The 22,200-nt window shown below is 33.3% G+C and overlaps 1 protein-coding gene across 1 annotated transcript in view; it reads right to left on the bottom strand.

Moving 5' to 3' along the window:
• Positions 1–21,362, bottom strand: part of Scp2 (Sarcoplasmic calcium-binding protein 2) — a 36,807-nt gene extending 15,445 nt beyond the window's left edge. The window contains exon 1 of the mRNA XM_011649256.2: positions 21,221–21,362. The gene's annotated coding sequence lies outside the window, so the exon portion shown is untranslated. The remainder of the gene's footprint in view (positions 1–21,220) is intronic.
• Between the last annotated feature and the right edge of the window lie 838 nt (positions 21,363–22,200).

The raw sequence follows: 22,200 nt of genomic DNA, 5'->3' as shown, positions 1-22,200 counted from the left end.
TGACCAATCTAAAAAAAAAAGAGGAACTGTTAATTATTGTTAAAGTTAATTAATGTTCGAAAAACAATTATAAGGTTGCATTTGATTGAAATTATTTTCGTTACTCAAATAGAATGAATCAAATAGAACTCTCTCGATTACTTCGATATTCATCACGCTTAATATGAAAATGCAAAATTCTAGGAATTATTCCACTTTTTGAGTCGCATTCTTAAACACTGCTGGCAGAGAATTTAGTGTATAAATTTCCAGGAATGAAGAGTACGTCGTTGCGTTTTGTAAAAACGCAGTTCAGAAATTAGGTCGAGTTACATCGCGGGAGCGTTAAATTTCACGAATTCTGGTAATAACGAAGGAATACTTTTTACTGAATAAGAGGGGAATACCAATAGAATTTCTGTTCTCGTAGCTACCGGTTTTCAAAGACAGCGAGTTGTGTATCGATTGATGACAAGCAACTCCGCTGGGAGAAAGCTCTTTGCTACGGTACTTAATTAAAGGAAAAGAAACGAGTGTGTAAATTAAACATTCTTCTCGATCGTGAAAAGAAAAGTGAATAAGAATCTTCGCGCTGTTTCATTTACCCAAACGCTTGGACAGTTTGCAAAGAAGTAGAGAGCCTAATAAAAATGCGGCGAGGAATTTCCATTACATGATACGTTTTACATCTGAAGTTACACATCTCGATGTATCGTGTAACTCTTGTAAAACAATTTGCAAATAGGAAATACACAGCAATCCTGATTAAACATCGCAACAAAGGAGAACCCAGTTGTGAAACTTACCTCTTCGCGTTCCTAACTCCCACAACTTTAGATTGAAACGCAGTGCCGTCTAAAATATGAATCGACGTACCATGCGTTTCATCATTAACATTGTTCCAACGTTCTTTTAACGAGCAATGAAATCTTTTAAATCAGAATTTTTATCGCAAGTTCTTCGGATTACACGAGTTGCGCCAGTGCCGCCAGATTATTTTTGAAACTTCATTTTCACGTCGTACGAAAAAAATGTTCGTTCTCTAAGGATAGCGTAGATCCTGATTTTCTCATAAGAGTGACATTACGGAAGGATCCTCCTGAGATTTCGACATACTGTATTCTTGCGTCTGATGGGAGCGTGTGGCTCGAGTCCAGAAAGATCGCTCTATCACACGATGCAGATATAGCAACTCTTCGAAAAAGTGTAAAGGCGCTTAAAAGCGATGTCTCGTGTAATAACGTAATGTAAAACTGATTGTGAGTAAAAATAAAGCGCGTCAAAACATCATGTGTTTAGATACTTAAGGACCTTCGCGATAACGATGAAGACAGTTACACTGACAGGAGCACGAAGCTCTTGCAAAGCTTGTTGTTATAACTTCCGGCCGCTGGCAGCAACAATGTTATGCCGAGCTTCAAGTTTCTGAAATGTTTCTGTGCATCACGCAATAACAATATAGCAGCGCAGCGCGACGTACAAATAAAAAATACTCTTACTCGCGCAAATCAAATGGTCGAGAAAAAAAAATGTTTTTTTCCCCTCACGAAAATACGAAAGAAATGGTACGAATAAATATACATATGAAAAAATGAAATTACGAACGTTATAGATAAAATGTTCCGTTGCAATAAAGCTTCATAATTTTTCATGCGAAAAGATAATTTTTCTCTCAAAAAAGATGAAATTACGTGGAACTACCGAATGAATTGTAGAAAATAACGCGTTTCATATTACCTTTATTATCGTATACGATTTTTATATCTAAAATTTTACATTTGCACTATGCATTTTTGATGAAAAAAAAAGAAGAATGCTTCATAAAAATATACTGAAAATTTCGCAGTCAAGAATAAATGGGTACATCAATGAAAACAGTATGTTATAAAATACACTTCTCTCGTAAAATTTAACTTTGCAATCACAATAGAGAAGAACTAATTACAATAGAAATGTTTATTCTTCAAAATCGTTTTTCATTTTATGAAAAAATGTTAGGTTCCATTAAAGCATTGTGATCTCGTTGTGATGTCAATTGATCTTAAATGGAGCAACCATGCGCAGCGAGCGGCGACAAATTATCCTCGAGCCGAACAAATAAAGCCGGAAATTTCATATGAATCCGGCCACGTTTATCGGCTCTCAGCTCGTGATTATTGAATGAAATACACGTGCACCATAATCGCTGTATATTCGTAAGTAACTTACTAAATTACGCGCCGTGGATCACACCCGTCATCCGCTTTCGTCATTACAATTTTACGATCTGAGTTAAAATAAAGTTCACTGAGTAATCAGAGGTAAAACAAATTTTTTCAGGTTTTTAGTATTTCCACTTTTTAAGTTACATAAATAATCACATAGATTATATAATTTATATGAATCTATTTTATAACTGCTACATGCTATTAATTTAAGAAAATATCTTTAAGAAAAACTTACTTATTTTGACCGAAAAATTTATGGCCATCTAAAAAAATTTGCTATATTTTAATAAAAAAATTATGGCCAGTTAATATAACTAGAAAAGCTAGCCGTATTCTAAATAATAATTATTTAAAAAGATAAATAAACAATATCAATTGCTAGAACATTTTAGAAAACGTTTAAATAAATTCAGAATTGCATAATAAATATTTTATGATAAATAAAATTCTTAAAAATCGACAAATATCTTATATATATATATATATAAGATATTTGTCGATTTTTAAGAATTTTATACATATATACACACATATATATATATATATATATATATATATATGTGTGTGTGTATATAATTTCTTTTTTTAGGCGATAAAAATTACTTAAAAAAGAAAAAGGATTTATCGTTAAATTTTTTTTTAGAACTCACGCAGAATTATAAACTTGTTGAAATCTAATAATGACTATTGAGTGAATACACACAAAGAGAGGAGCTGCGTAAATCTGACATCTCAGTTTGTCTTGAGGTAATTTTTGTTTTAATTGCTATTTGTTTAAGTTAAATGGCATTATTAAAATTGAAGTCAGAACTCTCAATGTATGTATATAATTAATGAGTTTTTACTATTTTCACGAAATTATACGCCGGTTTCACATACTATACCGTTGCGGCACATAACGGGCACTTGTGTTTTTAAATTGCTTTGTTTACATTTGCGCGGTGAGACTCGAGTCTTATACGTATTGTCTCTCGAGACGTAGTCATAAATACGAAATGCTATTCTCGCACGATTGTTACATTTACATACTACTTTTTCTTTCGTTGCAATTTATCAAAGTACACATTAAATACTATTCAAAGTACCGCAAACGTATGTAATTAACGGTATATTTTCGCGAGTACTATGTTGTAAGAAAAGCAAAGAAGAGGAGAAAGTAGAAGATATCAAGCAAAGCAATTATGGAAAATAAATAGTTTTTCATTTTACTTATAGTACTAGCAGAATTATTCGTTCATAATTATTTCATATGCACGATAATTTTATAAAGTATTAATTATTTGGAACATGTAATTTGGAATATGTTTGTCTTTTATAATTTAGCGTAATTCAATGCAGTTGAATTTCATTGCTGCGCATCATATTGGTGGATGACAAGTGATAATTATCTTATCTTATATTAGAATACAGATTGTTACTAATAACTGGTAAATTATATATAAAATATCACAAGTTTATCATATAATCAGAAAGGAATAATAAGAAGAATAAATAAATAGAATTATAGCAAATAAAATATCAACATATTTAGAAAGCTTTTATTTTAATTCCTTTATAATGCTCTTATCTCAACGATAAAAAAATGAAATAAATTTTTTATTTTCTATATAAATTTATAGAAAATAAAAATAAAACATTATAGAGGAAAATTTCAATATTTGTTAAAAGTATTATTCTATTTTCTTTCATTTTTTTCCAGATATTGTTTGAATAAAATTTTAGTATAGTTAGTTTTAGTAGTATATGTTTGATTTTTACATATTCTTTCTTCTTACAGAATTAAATACTTATAAAATTGGTGCAAAACAATATATTATTTTTTTGCATCAATTTTATAAGTATTTAATTCTGTAAGAATTATTTTTATTTTTTTATGTATATATTACAAATATTAATAAAAACAAAAAATATTTTGTACAATAGTATATCCCTCTTAAACTATTTAATAAAAAATTGTAGCAATTATAATTGTATTTATTTTTACAAGGCAATTTCATGCTAATTTAATCAATTTTATGCTAATTTGCATAAACTACTCATCTGTTTCGTTAACATAAAAATTTGCTGTTAATATTAATTAATAGCTATAATTGTCTAATATTTATAAAAAACTGGAAGATAAATTAAATAATAAATATATTATTTAAAAATCAATAATAAATGACGGATTATTATATGTATAAGCACAATTGCAGCTCCGAGTATACAAACTTTGCAATGTTATTGTAATCGCTTTTAATTCGAAATTTAAACATTTTCGTATCAGAACGTATATAATATTTGTTCCATTAAATTATTTTATTAATTTTTTCTATTTTCCTGAAAGATATCTCGATAATTATATAGTGCCTATCCGTCACTAACTGAATTTCATTTTCAACTTTTTAAATAATATTTCATCTTTCTTTATCCGATTATTACGCCTCGGCAAATAAAGATTGAAATAAAAGATTGAAAGAAGTATGAAATGGAAGTATGTACTTGTAAAAAGTTTTAGAAGATGGAAATTGATTTCGTGCACGAAATAAAAAGACTGCAGACAAAATAAAAAATTATTTTAGCTCGAATATTTACATTCCTCTAAATATTTCAAGTATTGATGAAGTAGTGATTAGTCAAGAATACGATTATTATTGAATTAATTAACCTACTTTAACAATCCGGTCGAAAAAAATCAAGAAAAGATTGAGAAGTCCCGGGCATATTTGATCTGATCACGACTCTATCCAATCATTCTTAGAGCTCTTTAAGGATCGGTCTAATAATTCGTCTCGTTATAACGCTACTTACTTACTACATTGAAATTGTGACATTATAAAGTATGTAGGGTGTCCTTGTGAGACAGAAAAGGTATGTCTGCAGGGCGAATATCGCGTCGCGGTCGGGTGAGATCTTAAAATGGGGATTTCGCTCATTCCCCGCGGTATAGAAGAAATTAACTTCCCTTTAAGCTGTTGAAGTGAGATATCGCGCACGAAGTCGAGTGCCACCGCATCTTATTTAATTATTTCACCCGATTGCTTCGCCTCGCTTAAGGAAACACTCGATACACTTCCAATTTACTGGCGGTAATCTAACTCCTGGGAAAGTTTAAGAAAACTGAAAATCAAATTTGCGTCTCGATACGCAATCAAAATAATTTTTCATGGTTGCTGTTGCACGGTTAATACATTCATAAATAAACAATACAGAACAGAAACACATACATACTTATTTGAATATAAAAATCTTTTAAATCAGGATTATTTATATATACATACGTTTTAATTTTTAAAATCCCATTTAGGATTCTGGTTTTAATTAAAATTTATATTTTGCACATACGGATACACGTATACGTGTATAGATAATAAATTGTGTAAATGTCTGTAAAAGTCAGTTTGAATAAAAGTTGATGTTGTATCTCGTGGTATTTTTCGATTTAACTTAGCAGAGATTTCGCTTATTTTAATGCTTATACGGGAAAACTTTCGAAAACGTTCACGCCCGCACCGAACTGGCTTAAGCGCGCGTTTCAAAATGAGCTTTAGACAAAAGAGTCAATAAAAGCGTGCTCTAACAAACTGCGCGTATCCTCCATTTAATATACCGCCACCTGATTAAACAAACTCGACGGAATAAAGTGCATTCACCGAGCGAGTAACATCCATGGCTGCATATAATCGACGCCTGCCCCGACCGATATTAATCCCTCGCAATTTATTCAGCGGCACGTTGAAAAATATAATCTCCACTCTAATGCGAATAAAACATGCGGAATTGTATCCGCAGCATCGAGGCATTCAACATTGAATCAATGACGAATGCAGCATGTCTGGCTGTAAAGTGCATAAATTAATTATGTACGTGTCTATGTACGTACATATATATTTTTGTGTGATATATATATATATATATATATATATATATATATATATCTCAGACACAAAAATTTTAGCATATCTTACGTTTTATTTAATAACTCCATTTTTCATATATAAAACATAAAGTTATTCTCTTATTTATCTGTCATAGAATCCAATATCCAATATGTTTACGGATCTATAATAGAGAATTATTGACGTTATAAATAAACAGATTTGTCAAATATTAAGCATATCGGAAAGTATGCTGAAATTTTTGAACAGAGATGTGTATATATATATATATATATATGTGTGTGTGTGTGTATGTGTGCCATGTTAATTATGCCATGTCATGTCAATTTGTATTATCGCGTGGAATTATATTGTATCAAGAATTATGATAGATTGTTAAGTTTATACGGAAATAATCGTAGGTGTATATGAAATGCACATATTTTTACATAATTATGCACTTTCAAAACAAACGGTTATTTTAATTATTTTATTTTCCCTATTTTCGTTCTGACAGTTCAGAAGGCGACAGAAAATCAGTACTAGTAAAACTTTGGTGTAAATTTGATCATGTACTAAGTCGATTAACCGTTCACCTTACTGCATTCTATACCTATACGAGTTTCCCGGCGAGACTGTTTACGTTGTCCCGCTTATTAACCAAGTAATTATAGCAACCGTATTATGTCGGTCTTTCGTCAATGGTGCATAATACATTTGCACATCCAAACTGTGTTTTCTTAATAAATTACATTAAGCTGGTTACCGTTACAAGGGCTGTTTAAACGAAGCTGCTACAACGATCATTTTAAAAATTCGCAAGAAGTCACGCGCGCGGAAATTACGTGTACGGAACCGTGAAAATATAATTTGCTCTTAAATGCGCAATTTATATTTTTAAAAAATACGGCATCTAAGATGACGATGTAGGAATAAAATTCTCAATTTTTCAGCACGATAAGATGAAAAAACGACATGTGCAAATTTTTGCGAGGCCATCTTAAATATTATTAAATCCTGCGTACTCGCTGATTTGCAAATTAACATTTCCCATACCACCATCGCGTGTTCAGAATGAGAAACGCGGAAGGATCGCTCTCAGGTCGAGTATCATGAGAATTTTCGCCTACGGAAAAATCATCTTGCATTCGAAATTAATTACCCGATAATTCTCTCTCTCTCTCTCTCTCTCTCTCTCTCTCTCTTTCCGCGCGTGCAAATTCTGCCGAGGATTTCTAAGCAATTGAAACTGTTGATTCGCCCGCGGCTTAGCGTCGACCTGGCACCCAGGTTATTCGTACATGGCAAACGTTGCCGCGCAAACGACATCGAAGGTATCACCGCGGTAGGCAAGTCTCAACTCTTCTAATGATCGATCGAGGCATCGTCGTCGTCGTCGTCGTCGTCGTCTACGCCATTGGCACAGCGCGACCATTAAATTAGCCGCCTTCAAAGTCCAACCGCCCCCTGTCCTTTACACTCTCTTTGAAGCGTGTTCTTCGTTACGTGTCGCGCGACACTGACATTTTGCCGTTCCACGTCCGGAGCAGTAGAACCATCATGGGAACGCTTAAGATAATGCGAATTCGAGTGGAGGAGCGCGTAATGTATCCCAATGCGATCCCGATGAGCGCGCGCCTCAAAAGCTGGTCCAATTCGCTCTTCTCTAATAATCGAGTCTGGATTTGTTGTATCCGCTGGTTAATACCCAGATTAGCAATTGGCTTTCGATGTAGACGCCTCGCCGCTTCTGTGCGTTTCGAATGCAAGAAACATCGAACAGGTTGCACGATTCAAATGGACGATGATCTCGATGACCCGTAGCATTGATTGCTCGATTGAACTTAATCTAATATTAGACTTAGGCCGACTCACGTGCGGCTTATTATCAATTCAATGTTCGTGATCGTCCGACACAAGGCTTAAATAGATTGGATTAGATCCTCCCGTACGTGATATAACGACTATGAAGTTAATCTCATATTGCAGACGTTACTGCAACAACGGCTTATCACAGGATCGTCGAGCTTATGATGAATATAACCGCGATACGTAATGAAATAAAACCGAAATCGTCAGCGCTTATTCTTGAAACTTTGCTTATTTTCCCTGAACCGCTTTTTTATACGCCAATATGATATATACCTCGTACTGTGAGGCAAACTTTTGCAAAACTGAAGTTAGAGCTTTTTGCGAAATTGAAAAATGACTATTAGAAATGAAATTTACCGAGATCATTATCAAGAGACTGTGGGCTCGCGATTCTCTTTCTCTTTTTGCTCTCGTAGTTCTGTAGATTCTATCAGAATTGGGTTTTCACATCCACGACAAATTAAATATAAGTTACCTACCGCGAAAGAGCTTTTTCTGTCGACATTGACATTTTCTCTCGGTAGTTCTTTTCAGCGACTGTAATATACCACAAAAATAACAAACTTCCTTCCGTCTCGTATAAATGCGCAAGGAACACTTGCGCGCTGCGTTCACAATCAGTGCCATTCATGCCGTAATAGCGTATATCCTATAAATTTGTACTTATTAGCAATTATAGCGACAACGAGTGTAATCGGATCTTTGAATTTAATCAAGCTAACGGAATCCAATGCAGGCGATGTTTCATAGCCTCGGGTTACACGCGCCCGTTTCGGAAATTAAGCTTGCATAATTAGGAATCCACATTTCAATCAGTTAATTTACGTTATTTTCAATCGTTCTTCGCTATTGAAAGAGAAATTAATTTCAAAATTAGTAGAATTCGCGTAAAATTTAAAAAATTTTAAATCCGTACAAAATAAGATTAAAATAATCTAAATATGACTAAAGATTAAAAGAATCTAGTACTAATAATCTAAATAATCTAATCTAAAATACGGGTTAGATAATTTCACAAATGTATCTCGACACGTGTATCATCATGGAAGATATATTATAACTTTATCATTAACATCGTAGACGCACGTTGCAATAAAGACATAATTAAGGAAAGTTTATGACAAGGGATGAATAAAATTCAGCTGCGTAATCGCGTTCCCGATATTCAATTAAAGCCTTTGACCTTGGCATACGTGCGCGCGCGCGCGCGCGCGCCTGTGTGTATGTGTGTGTGTGGGTGTGGTGTGTGTGTGTGTGTGTGTGTGTGTGTGTGTGTGTGTGTGTGTGTGTGTGTGTGTGTGTGTGTGTGTGTGTTTGCTGTGGAATAAGTAAGAGGAAATTTGTCCCGCGATAGTTAGCTCGATTACAAGCCGATACTTGTGAAATTACAGTTTCGGGAATAAGGCAGTCCATTAAGGTAACGCGATGTAAAACGCGAGTTGAATCAAACTTTATAAATATGTCCCGAGCGTTTCCTTTTGCGAGAACACGTTTTGTGACGAGAGATCTTGGTGTTTGCTAACAGAATCATTGCAAATTAAGCCGTCGCAACATGCATGGAAGTTTGCAAAGTGCCGGTTCTCAGCAGGTTCTTCCCTTCGAGTTTAAAACTATTAAGTAACCTTTGCGATTCTCGCTTGCAGCGCTAATTAATGCGTATCGACGGAGATATTACAGAGATGTTTATCGTAAGGCTGATGATATAGACGGGCTGCATTTGAAATGATCTTAAATAAATAGTGGCATAATAACGTACGTCTGCGGCACTCGCTCTCCACAATCCAGCTCTTTCGCGAGTAGTACGGAGCGATGTGTGTGTGTGTGTGTGTGTGTGTGTGTGTGTGTGTGTGTGTGTGTGTGTGTGTGTGTGTTTAATGTGTCAAGCTCTCTAAATTTATTAATCACCGATTATAATTCTTGTCACGCAACTGAGCGATAGCACATTTATTCGCGGCCTCGCATCAAACCACAGCTAGCCCATTGATTTCCCATCTCTGAATTCAATCAACTGCGTGTTCTTACTTGCATTTACCTTCGTCCCATATATATGCGGGGTAGATAAAGTGACGCAATCGAGCATATGCTGTCGATCGATAAGTTTATCTTATCGGTCTGAACAATGTATGAACAAGCTATGAACGGACCGTATAAGTTAATAAAATTTTTTTCAAGTTAATAAATACATATATAGATAGATAGATAGCTAGATAGATAGATAGATAGATAGATAGACAGATAGACAGATAGATAGATAGATAGATAGATAGATAGATAGATAGAGAGAGAGAGAGAGAGAGAGAGAGAGAGAGAGAGAGAAAGGGAGGAAGAGCAAAAAAAAGAACTAACAGCGTGCAACTGTGTTCTAATAATGTTTTATAATAATTTTTTTCTTTAAGAGTATTTTAATTAAAATCTTACATTAAGATCTTAATTAAAACTTACAGCGCGCCTTTTTTGTAATACGTTTTGTTAGGTGCAAATTACTATTACAAAAAAACCAAATAATAAATTACGCGGATGACTACAAAAACTCGTCATCCGTACAAACGAGTCGTTGTAGTGTGATTAGAATATCTGAAATATGTAAAAGACTAATTTGCTTCTTGTAAACGCGAATGCAGTAAATTGCAAATCTGCAAAACTTAATTTCAGCGTACAAACATTATAACGAAATGTTTTTCTCCGTTCGACTCTTGCCTTCGTCAAAAATGAATTTTGATTCCGAACAATTATGAAATGGGAGAATCAATGTCTATGGCAAACACATGTTAAATTAAATTCACAATTATAGTTGACGTTTGGCGTTTGACAAAAATTATTTGGAAATCGTATATTTCTCGCATATATATAGTTTTTTTGCAAGACACATGATAAAGAGAGTAAAGCAAAAGCTGTAATAATGTCGTCAAATGTTTTTTCAAAGGATACAAAATAACTCATAGAAAAAAAAGCGCTTCCTCCGCTTTCCGAGCGATAGAATAACGCTCGGCTTGATCGTACGTAATTATAGATGTAAAGAAAGGTGTTGTTAAAAGTTACGCGGAGAGCGCACAAAGGAAGACAGGTGACGCACGTAGTGAATCAAAAGTGCTCACATAACATACATGTAACACATACGCAAATTTATAACGCGGAAAACGTTAACAGCAGAGATCTATATAAATACCCTTTTGGTAAATGCGTTTTTAATTTCTTAAGAATTGTCGTTGACATTTGTTACGGTTTGCGAACTTCAAAGATGAAAACCACCTTTCTTCTCGCCACTTAAACCCGAATCGCTCTCACGCTCATTCAGAAAGTCGGATGTTTAACAGTGATTAACAGTGAATCTTTAGCAAAGAGGAATAATTCCTTATTTTCCATTTGTTTAAGCTTACTATTGTAAAGTCTGAAACAGTCCCACATTACGGAATGCCGCAATGATTATCGTTGCTTCCGTAGTTTTGCAATTGCTTTTGCCATTAGGAGAGCTCGTGACCGCCAATTTTCACGTGTTTGTTTGAGTCAATTTCCGAGATTTTCCTACGACCAACATTTCGGGTCGCACTTAAAACACAGTTTAGTAGCACGTAGCTCGTAGCTAGTAGACAGAGCCAAATGCATATTGCAACGAGCACTCGTAGGCGTTAAATTGCTGCGACATCGCATCCGACGGTCGCTTCTGTTCTGAAACACTTTGGCGGTGATCGCGATAATAATCGTTTCGTGTTTTATCGTTAGCGGAGAGGACAGGCTCGAGAATTGCAACATCGTGACAATTGAATTATTATTTAATCTGTAACTTCCATATAGTTTTAACCCTTAGTGACTTATGTGAAAAACCATGGGCGCTATGTGGGTCTTTCGAGACCCATCTTTTTTTCACGTTTTTAAAGTGGTTCGAAAAATCTGCAAAAATTTACAGATATATTTTCAAGTTTCTAAAACAAATAATGTACTTGTAATGTACATTGTGTAAAAGACTAAAATGTAGTATAAATCCGGGACCCTAAATGTAGTATAAATCCGGGACCCTTCAACGTGCTGAGAAATTTTTATGAGGCCGGACTCGAAATATCCATATAGAGTCACATAGTTTTAACCATCATGATCGCAATTCATATTTTATGGAATTATTATATTTTTTTCATCAACGCCCAGCTTGATTCCGTGTGTGAAACTTGATGAATTTGCTTTCCTCACTCGTCATGGTAACCGGCGTGAACGTTATACATTTATGGTTTCTTGCCACTTGAAGTCAAGTTTTTTTTCATAGTTATGTACCACTGAAGACAGCTCAATGAGGAGCCGAAATGTACACCGTTGAGTTTTTAAAACAAAAAAATTTATTATTAATTGTGCACTTTTTACCGCGCTTTTCTCATTTGCCCTAACTATTAATTATATTTATATTGAGAATCTGATTATCTTTAATTTTGAATTATTATTCTTCACGATTCTCGTATGCAGAGGCCGAGGATTCCAGCGAATGCATTCGCGAATGCATTCCTCTCACGGTTAATTCCGTTCTGAGATTCGAAGTATGAGTTCATATTGCCGAAATGAATGTTGTTTTCCTGTTTTCCAGCTTATATTGGCAAGCCGTTTTGATCGTAACTTCTGAAAAGAGATTAACCACATCTCAGAAATGTACCTAGTTTTATTATTACTTAAAGTGTTGCTTCGAAGATGAGGAACCGTGTTACTCAGCACGAAAGTAGAACGACAATTGTAAAATTAAGTACATTGTTAAAACTTGAATTTTCGGAAGCTAATAAAAACAGAGGTCTCGCGCGCGCAAGATAAACGAAGACGTTAAAGAGAAACGTTACTGAAATGCATGATAGCAGTAATATCATTCGAACGGTGTGTGTGCAAGTAGCAAGTACATTTCGAATTACATTACCGGGAAAGTGCAGTTAACGCTACGTAATATCACATTAGTTTGAGATAATCTTCCTTTTGGTGTAACTTGCTTCTCGCTAGTGCAAGATTTCTGTGTCCTAATTTACGGGAAATTTTTCTTCGTTAATTTCGATAAAAGAAATACTTGATATAAATTATTGGTTTTTTCCTCGGACATGCTTCAAAGACAATATATATATTATTAATATTAAATTTACATTGCAAAAATACGAAATTTTTTTATAAATTTTTATATAAACTTAAATAAATGTAAATAAAGAGGAAATTAATATTACTTAATTTCTTTTTAAAACAAACAAACGATTAATTAAATTATAAAATATATGTTTCTTTAATATAATAATACAGTAATTTTCATATGAAAAAGTGACAGAATGAATAACATTTATTTTATTGTACTGCAGATTTATAATGACTTGAATAAATATACATCTTTTTAACAAACTTCATGACTTTTGCAATTCAATAATATATCTTAAAATAACACTTAAAAAATCGAGGTTTAATTTTTTTTGTACAAATATGCAAATACTTTTACACCAATAAATAATATTATTATCACGCTAATTCAATAATACTATCATATATAATATCATTATATTAGATAATTTATAAATGAAATGATCGAGCATAATTTTTATTTTACTACGCATAATAAACCTATTAATTGAGTTTTATTATTATTATAATTTTTGTACAATTTACAAGAAGATTTACAAAGAATTCAGGAGAAGCAAACAATTGCCCAAATTAAGATATCAAGAACGTCAAATGTATGGAAAGTGTGAGTGAGAAACTTGTCGAACTTGCTCTGTTATTCTATTGACAAATTGTATTTGCGCAAATAATTGGGCTGATTGGCATGCAAAATCAATATATATATATGCTGAGACTAGTATATTTACAAGGGATTTAATGCATAAAATACATTAGCGATTTAGTATAAGTTTTCACTTTTTAACATTTCAACGTTTTATATTTATTTGGACAAATTATCGTTAAAAGATATAACTTAATAATATAAAAGATAATATTATATAAAAATGAATCTCAAATTTTACTTCTTGAATCACATACACAATAAACGTTAATTTTATTTTTATCATCTTATTTTTAAATGATAATGTTTCATTACACGATCGATTAAAAGCAAAAACTGCATTGATTAAAATTATACGAGATTTTGATTATTAATTGATTTATAATCGGTGAAATTCTTTAAAGAATTGATTTGTACCCGATGTCGCCAATATCATTTAACTTTGATCGTAGTTTAGGTAACTTCATTTTCGTTCTCCTTCTAGTTCCACAAAGAGGCAAGGTTTCGGTTAAGCTAAAATTAAAGTTATCCGATGTCTGTAGTTAGAGACGTTTTCGATTTATCAATGCAAGTTATACAGTCAATTAAAAACAATGACGGTTATGAGAATTTTATTACGTACATATTATTTAAAAGATATGTACATATATGTACATTGTTAATGTACATATGTACACTATTAAGCTGTTTTCAACAATTTATAATTCAAAATTAAAGAAACACGGCCTTTTCTGTAAAATTTTATTTATTTTTAGCACAATATTTTTCTAATCTAAATTATAAAATTGAATTTCTAAAATTTCTCTAGAGAACGCGATATTCCGTTACTTCTGTTTTTACGTCCAAAAGCGTATCTTCCTGTCCATGAAAATGTAAATGGACGCATTTCTGATGCACGGCATGGGTAGTATGCATGTAGTATTCAGCAATCGTGGTGTGCAACATTGAGCAACAATTTCTAAAGTTACATGACACTGTTGGCTTGCAACAGCACCGACGAATTTATAGCTAGGTGTAAAACTGCGGCGATACGACATGCTCGAAAAATCTTCCTTAGCCGGACAAGGAAGATTTTTCTGCGCGTATGCATGCCGAGGAAACACTACCGTGACAAACGACGAAGAGAAAGTCCCTTTTTTGGGACGATCGGTAGTGTTAAAAATCGTTAAAACGCTACATCCGTGCGGTTTCACTTTATTCTCTGGCTATCTATGGTGGAAATTGGACATAACACGCAGCAGATTTTTGAGTGAAATGTCAGAAACAAAAATTATCGCCTAAGGTTTTAAACTTCGCGAAAAATGTTGCATGTACGTTATACCTGAGCGAACTGCCAATTTTCCGCGTCGATAAGTTCCGATATGAAAGTTCGTATAACAAAATAATCGCAACTGAAAGTTTTCAGCATACATATATGTTATTCTGTTTCTGTACTGCATTCTGTATATTGATGAGACCGCCTAGATGAAAGGTACCAAAAGTTACATGAATGAAGCTTAATGTTATTAGCAAGGTGTGCGAGGTGTGCAAGATAACTTTGGAAATTATACACGGTGATGCCTGCAGGTGATATATATATATGTATATATATGTATATATATGTATATATATATATATATATATATATATATATATATATATGCTATATATATTTACACACGCGCGCGCGCGCGCGCGCGCGTGTGTGTGTGTGTGTGTGTAAACGAAAAATAAGGGAATCTCTAAATTATTAATTTTCATCATGCCTGTTTCGATTGTTTATAATATATTGGGATCAACCATAATTATATTACCATGAAATTATTACTGTCTGTATAAATTGAATGGCAAAACAAGTGGAAAATTATGTTACAAGCTCGATTACACACGAAAACAAGATAACAGAGCTTGCGGATTGTTATGTATTGTATTTTCGCAGTTTCAGTTTACCAGTTTTATTGTAAATCTACATATATAGAGTGTCCTATTTTATTTTTTCCATGTTTTTAATCTCGAAAGTGAAAATTATTGAAAATATGTTTTAGATCAAAGTTATTTTAATTCCAAAGTAAGTTTGGTCTGAATCTTTTTCAATAACTATTAGTTTTTTAAAGATGACGTAGTGGAAAAAAAGAGAGAGATTAAAATAAAATATCCCTTCATATTCAATCTCGCGAATTTTACTACTGTGGCGATTACATCGTTGCATGCATTGCCATTCGAATCAGCTCATTAGAGTAGATATTCTTGGGTTTTAATTTCTTTTCATTTTTATCATACATTTTATCATTGTATTAATTATTATTACCTTTGTAATGTCTAACGCTATTTTTCTTTATAACATAATTTAAACGTTTAACGACCCGAGACAAATAACAATAACAAATAGGTTCCGCTTTCTCCTTCAATATGGATTGTTATTAAAAACTTGTTATTAGAACTTTAGATATTTTGTTTGTCAGAACTAAGCTATTTATTGTCAAAAGAAAGATCTCGAAGGAGAAAGCGAAGGCGAGCTGATTCGAAATAACGAACAGATAGAGAGGAATTCGACCGACGCGAACGGACGTGTAGCTCAAGCAAGAATAAAAGACACTTTGTAAAAATTCGAACTCGGTTCCTTCCGACACCTTCGCCCATATCCGATTCACGCGCAATAAATTCCAAACTACAATATTCAATAAGAATTTTTACAATAATACTCTCTAACTTTCATCGAATCGATAATATGGCTAATAAGCGGGCAAGAAGAAAATTTTATTTGCCCGAGGAAATATATCAATTGATTGAGCGGAACAATAACGAGATAGAAAAACTTAGCAATGTGTAATAAGTAATGCTATGGTTACGTTTATGGATATTCGATAAAACGTATTTCTTATCTCTGTGATTTTTCGAAGTTCATTGGTTTTCTTCACGCAAATTATTCTCCGATCGACGGTATAATGACGATAAGAAATAAGGGAAAAGCTCGGGTATTTTTAGTAAGAGAGATAAGATTTTATCATATAATAACAACCTATCTACCTTCGATGACACACAATATATAACTTTAAGATGTGCTATCTTTAGTTTTTAAATAATCATAATTTTTAAATATAGATTTATAAACACACAAAAATCATATATTAAGATATCTCGTTAACAGAATTGAAATAATGTAATATCTTACATTAATTTTAATTAATTTTATTTAATTGTTTTTATTTATTTTATTTATCTATTTATTAATATAATTTATTAATATACGAGGAAAAAATATAAAAAGAAGGAACATATTGATTCCATCTTTAAAAAATTAATGTTGTCATACTAAATTGAATTATTCCAGAAGAAGAAAAATCTTAGATTACACAAGATTACGAAGAAATTGTACGGAGGTCTGTGATTACGTAATATAAAATTATTCCCATGATACCAAAGACGCCGCGCAGTCAAAGTAATTGAAAGTGTCATAAATTTTAGGAGATGATCACAAGTAGCTCTTCTAACGAGGGAAGAAAAGAAATGCGCGTTTGCTGATTCCAAGAGAAAAAAAAATTTCTTGTGAACATATTTCTTTATTTTATTAAAGACACGCGCATCTTTCTCAGCGAAAATCACAACGAGCGATCATTAAGTCCATTAGAAATCATGGCTCCGAAATCACAGTCACTGTACGATAATAATGTTGTAATAAAGGGACGCCAAGCTTCCCGATAAGAACTTCCCGGTAAGAATAATTAAATTAATTTCTTGATGCTGATTGTGTAATATGATTCGCGAACAGAGTCGAAGAAGGAAAAATTCTTCTGTTTTCCTCCTCTATCGTTGTCACAATGATTAATTAGATCATCATCGTTCTTTACAGCCGCCGACGAACAATTCTCGTGTCATCATTATCTTGTAATCATAGAGAGAACTATCGTATTGTGTTACAAATCGGACGTCACGATAAATCGGAAAACGAAGCGATAGTGTTGAAAATATGGAAAGCAAACAAATATTTTTTTATTCACTTGTTTCTTCTATATCGTTTTTCAAATAAAGTGCAATCGATAAAAACTGCTATGATAAAATATGCGAGAATTGTCCAAAATAATTCTATTTTTTAACAAAAATTCTACATTGAAAATTCTACAAAATTCTACATTGAAAATAAGACAAATAATTGCGAGATAAACACTCTCTCTCTCTCTCTCTCTCTCTCTCTCTCTCTCTCTCTCTCTCTCTCTCTCTCTCTCTCTTCTTATCTCAAAGTTAAAATTTCCGATTTAACGGACGATGTCTTCACTGCACAAGTTTTGCCGCATATTTGAAATTAATACTACTTATGACATCGCGACGTAGTAGAACGAAATCGTTTAAAGTTACCCGCAGTGCCGACAATGGCGATTTAGCGGAGTGGAAACGAAAATAAATCGCGCGGTAATTTCATTAGTAACCGCGAAATTTCGTTAGGAATAACGTGCGGAGCCGTAATCGCGTTAATTGTGGAAAATGGAATTTATTTATTTTGAGTCCGAGTGTGACGTATATAGACACGCACGCGCGCACACATTTATATACATACACATATAACACACTCATACACGGTCATTTAAATCGCCGGTATTTTTAATAGAATGATTTTTACAGCAGAGCTTTTGTCGCTTTGTACATTGAGAACGTAAATAGACGTGTGTTACAGCTATATCACGTCCGGATATACGAAACAAAAGTTATACCGTGCACCAGCGATATTAGATTTCGTAGTATCAGGTAATATATCCCGATATATTTTCATAAAGATTTAACGGACCATCTAGATGACGACAGAGCGATAGTAATATTTAACGATCAAATAGGATACCATTACGAGACGATACATGCACAGTTGGTCGATTGCGTTTATACATTGATGGCCGCTCGTGTAGATGTCATGATTTTTCTGTTTTCCAATGAAAAATAACGGTTTGACTACCTTTCAAGATTCTGATTAAAAAGGAAGACATTCTCACTAATTTATATACGACCGACTTGATTTATATATTTATGGAACATATATGTATAAACTTCGTTCTAAAATGAATTACTGCAAAGGTTGATTACGCCGTTTTTTTATAAAAACTCGTAAATTTAATAACGGTAATACGATTGATATTGGCGATTATATAAAACAGAATCTGTTTTGCGGTAAGATGTATCATAGAGAAATCATCGCTTTTTAAAAATTTTATATATATATATATAACCAGAGACGAGATTTTGTCGGAACATAACAACTTTTGCGCAAAGATGAAAAATTTTGCTAAGACGCTATAAACGATCAATTGTAAATCTTGAAAATTCAAAATATAAAATTTAAAATTTTGCCTCTTTTATTGAACATACTTAATAAGAGATTAATTGTTTATTAATTTTATTTAAACTTTCCCGCATGTAACTTGCAATAAATTTGTCTGGCTTTATCGCCTGCCATTATCAATTAGACTTATGTCATAAGACCTATTAATGGCAACCATTAATTTATGCAATTAATAATTGTGCTCAAGTTCGCAAATTTCAAATGCTGCATGCATCGTCGCCCGCCTTGTCTATAATTAGCGATGTATAAAATATCACAGCACCCTATCGATAATCAAATAGTGATTTTGCGGCAGTAAACGCACACGTGCGTAGTAATCGCATTATAAAAAATGAAATGTCTTCTTCCATCGGCATATATTATTATAGAGAGAATGTCATATATCAAACGACGCAGAAATCGAAAGAAGAGAATCGAATCGCTAATATCACGATTTACAAACTTTGCAAATTGACCTAAGATATTACGGCTGAAAAAAAGTAGATGCTTCAGCAGAAATGTGAAAAATTTATATCGTTCCTTTCCTGGAAAAAAATTATCAAAAAAATTGATTGCGAATGAATCACATATGTCTTTCTTAACAATCATTTCAATCATTTCGAAAAATAGTTTTGGTTTTCCAGGTAGCATTTTAATAATAATTGATTTATTTTATAATATATTATGTAATAAAATAAGAATTTGTCTCTATGTTTCTTTGTGTGCGTTTATCTCTTTGCTTCTATGTGTGTCGCAAAAAAGTGACACTCAAGCTCAGAAACTGCACGCACAAAATAGCGGAAATGCATCGGGCATAATTGAAGCTTCAAATAACACTGGTGCACCTTTGTAGTCTCTCTCTCTCTCTCTCTCTCTCTCTCTCTCTCTCTCTCTCTCTCTCTCTCTCTTCTATATTCTCTTTAGGCTGGTCGTTCAGAGTCATTCGCCACACAGAGGTATCAAACTTCGCTAAAGTATTTGAATTCTCGTCACACGATCCGAACCGAAGAGCAAAGCGTCACGTTAAAGCCAAATGTCGAATTAACAGCACAATCTGTAGACGTTACATGCCAATAAAAGCGGTTCGTTACACCTGCATAATTTTCTATACAATTTTGTCGTTAGACATGTACACATGTCATAATTTAATCGCTACGTGTCCATTCAATCTCTATTTTGCTTTCGTTGGCTGTATCGAAATGTAACGAATTCATTTATAAAACGAGGAACAAATTTTGTATTTTTTCAATCAATCGACTTTTTAAAATTCCGTCTCTACTTCATTTTAACATGATGCTTTCGTTCGTGAACAGTGATGAAACTGAGCATTCATAAATTAGTTAAAGAAAGACCGTGGAAAGCTAATAAAAAAAATCACAAAGAATTTGCATGTAGAAACAACAATAGAAATTATGTGCCGTGTATGACAAACATCATCGCTAAAACAATTAAAGCAAATATTTTACACGTAATTTTGTTCTAGTATATCAGTTTTAACAACATGAAAAATGAAGCACCGTAATTTAATTATTTTACCGCTTGTATAAAATTTTCTGATAATCAACAATCTCTCTCTCTCTCTCTCTCTCTCTCTCTCTCTCTCTCTCTCATACACACAAACACACACGCACAATATACTAATTGATACAGATAGCGGTAATTTAATATTTATTTTTTTCTTATCAAAAAATAATTTTTTGTTAAATATAACAACGTTTCACAATGACCATACGAATATATACGAACCTATGCAAATCTATTTGGCCCAATCGAACGAATCCGCATTCCCGTTTACATTAACGGGCAATTAACGACAATTGCACTAAATTTTGACGAATCTCGATTAGCATTCAATCTGCATTAAGCTTTTACACCTCTGTCAATGTTACAGTGGACACGCCATGTCACTGCGAGACCATTAGGTGTGATAATTATTCCGCATGACGGATCTGGCCATTCAAGAAAATCTTGCCCAAAACATTTTTACGCCTACTTTCTAAGTCCAAAATTAATAATTATCTATAAATATTTAGGATTTCTATATTTTACACAAAATATTAGTATGGAAATTAATATTTTGGACGGAAATAAATTCATAATTTCGTCCGCCGATGTAAAGCACGAATGAACAATTTTCTCGCTTCCAGAAAGCGAGCTGATAGCACGATAACGCAAATCATAAAGTAAAGTAGTTTCACCCGAAGTTTCAATGTAGTGTACTTAACGTTACCGCGAAGTTTCCTACAAGAATTAAGACGAAGATACGCTAGGAAAGACCAAACTACCTGCGACTCACCTGCGAATTGTACGCTGCCGCGCAGGAGGAGAGTCCAACTTGTAGAGAGAAGTTCCGTGGAAGATGCGAGGAAGCGACGCACGAGTGCAGCCGATAACAGTGCAGTTACGAATGCAGCGGGAAATAAGTGTTGTCACGAGAGAGAGAGAGAGAGAGAGAGAGAGAGAGAAAGAGAAAGGGAGGAAACGATAGTGTGTGTACGTGTATGTGTGTGTATGTATGTGTATGTGTGTGTATCGAGACCGATGCGATCTGTATGACGGACAGATGAAGCACAAAGTGCGCACCGCGAGCTCGAGCTTCTCCTCTTTATACCCTCGAACTTGCACCTGTGCTTGCGCAGACCGGCCCCTTAAGCCCCGTCCGCTCATTTCCTTCATCAAACGATGGACTCGCAGAGCCAGCTCCACGTGCACCAACAGACGCATCTTACTGCCCGCTTGATTGCATAGCATTTGTAAAATAATTGAGAACGCGTACGCGCGTTAATGACCTACTCTTTATTTCATTTTTTTCGCTCGCGAGCGACGCGAGTTTTCCAAAGCGTTCGTAAAATCCTATTTGACAATCAAGTTTTCCAATATCTCGAATTCTACGCTTCGACCTTGAAACAATAATTATGTGCATTGACGAGTAATGTATGTTAACGAAAAGTAGAATAAAGTGATTTATTGAAAAATGGATATTATTATATATTCATTCTAAATATTATATTTTATATTTTATATAATAATATAAAATATAATGTAATATAATATAATATAAAATATAATATAATATATTTTATATTATTATTATATATATATATATTTTTTATATTTTATATGAAGATAAAAGAGCAAATTAAAGTCGTAAATAAAAACGATGAGAATGACGAACGAGAACGATATTAAATTGGGCGTGACACAATTATATTTGCATAGGTAAAATAATGATCATAGGTGTAATTGCAACTAATAAATTACGAATTAAATAAATTA

Source organism: Pogonomyrmex barbatus, unplaced genomic scaffold, assembly GCF_055798465.1.
Source record: "Pogonomyrmex barbatus isolate J1 unplaced genomic scaffold, ASM5579846v1 scaffold4, whole genome shotgun sequence".
Lineage (NCBI taxonomy): Eukaryota > Metazoa > Arthropoda > Insecta > Hymenoptera > Formicidae > Pogonomyrmex > Pogonomyrmex barbatus.
The sequence above is the reverse complement of the archived record's forward strand: the minus strand, read 5'-3'. Positions and strand labels throughout refer to the sequence as shown.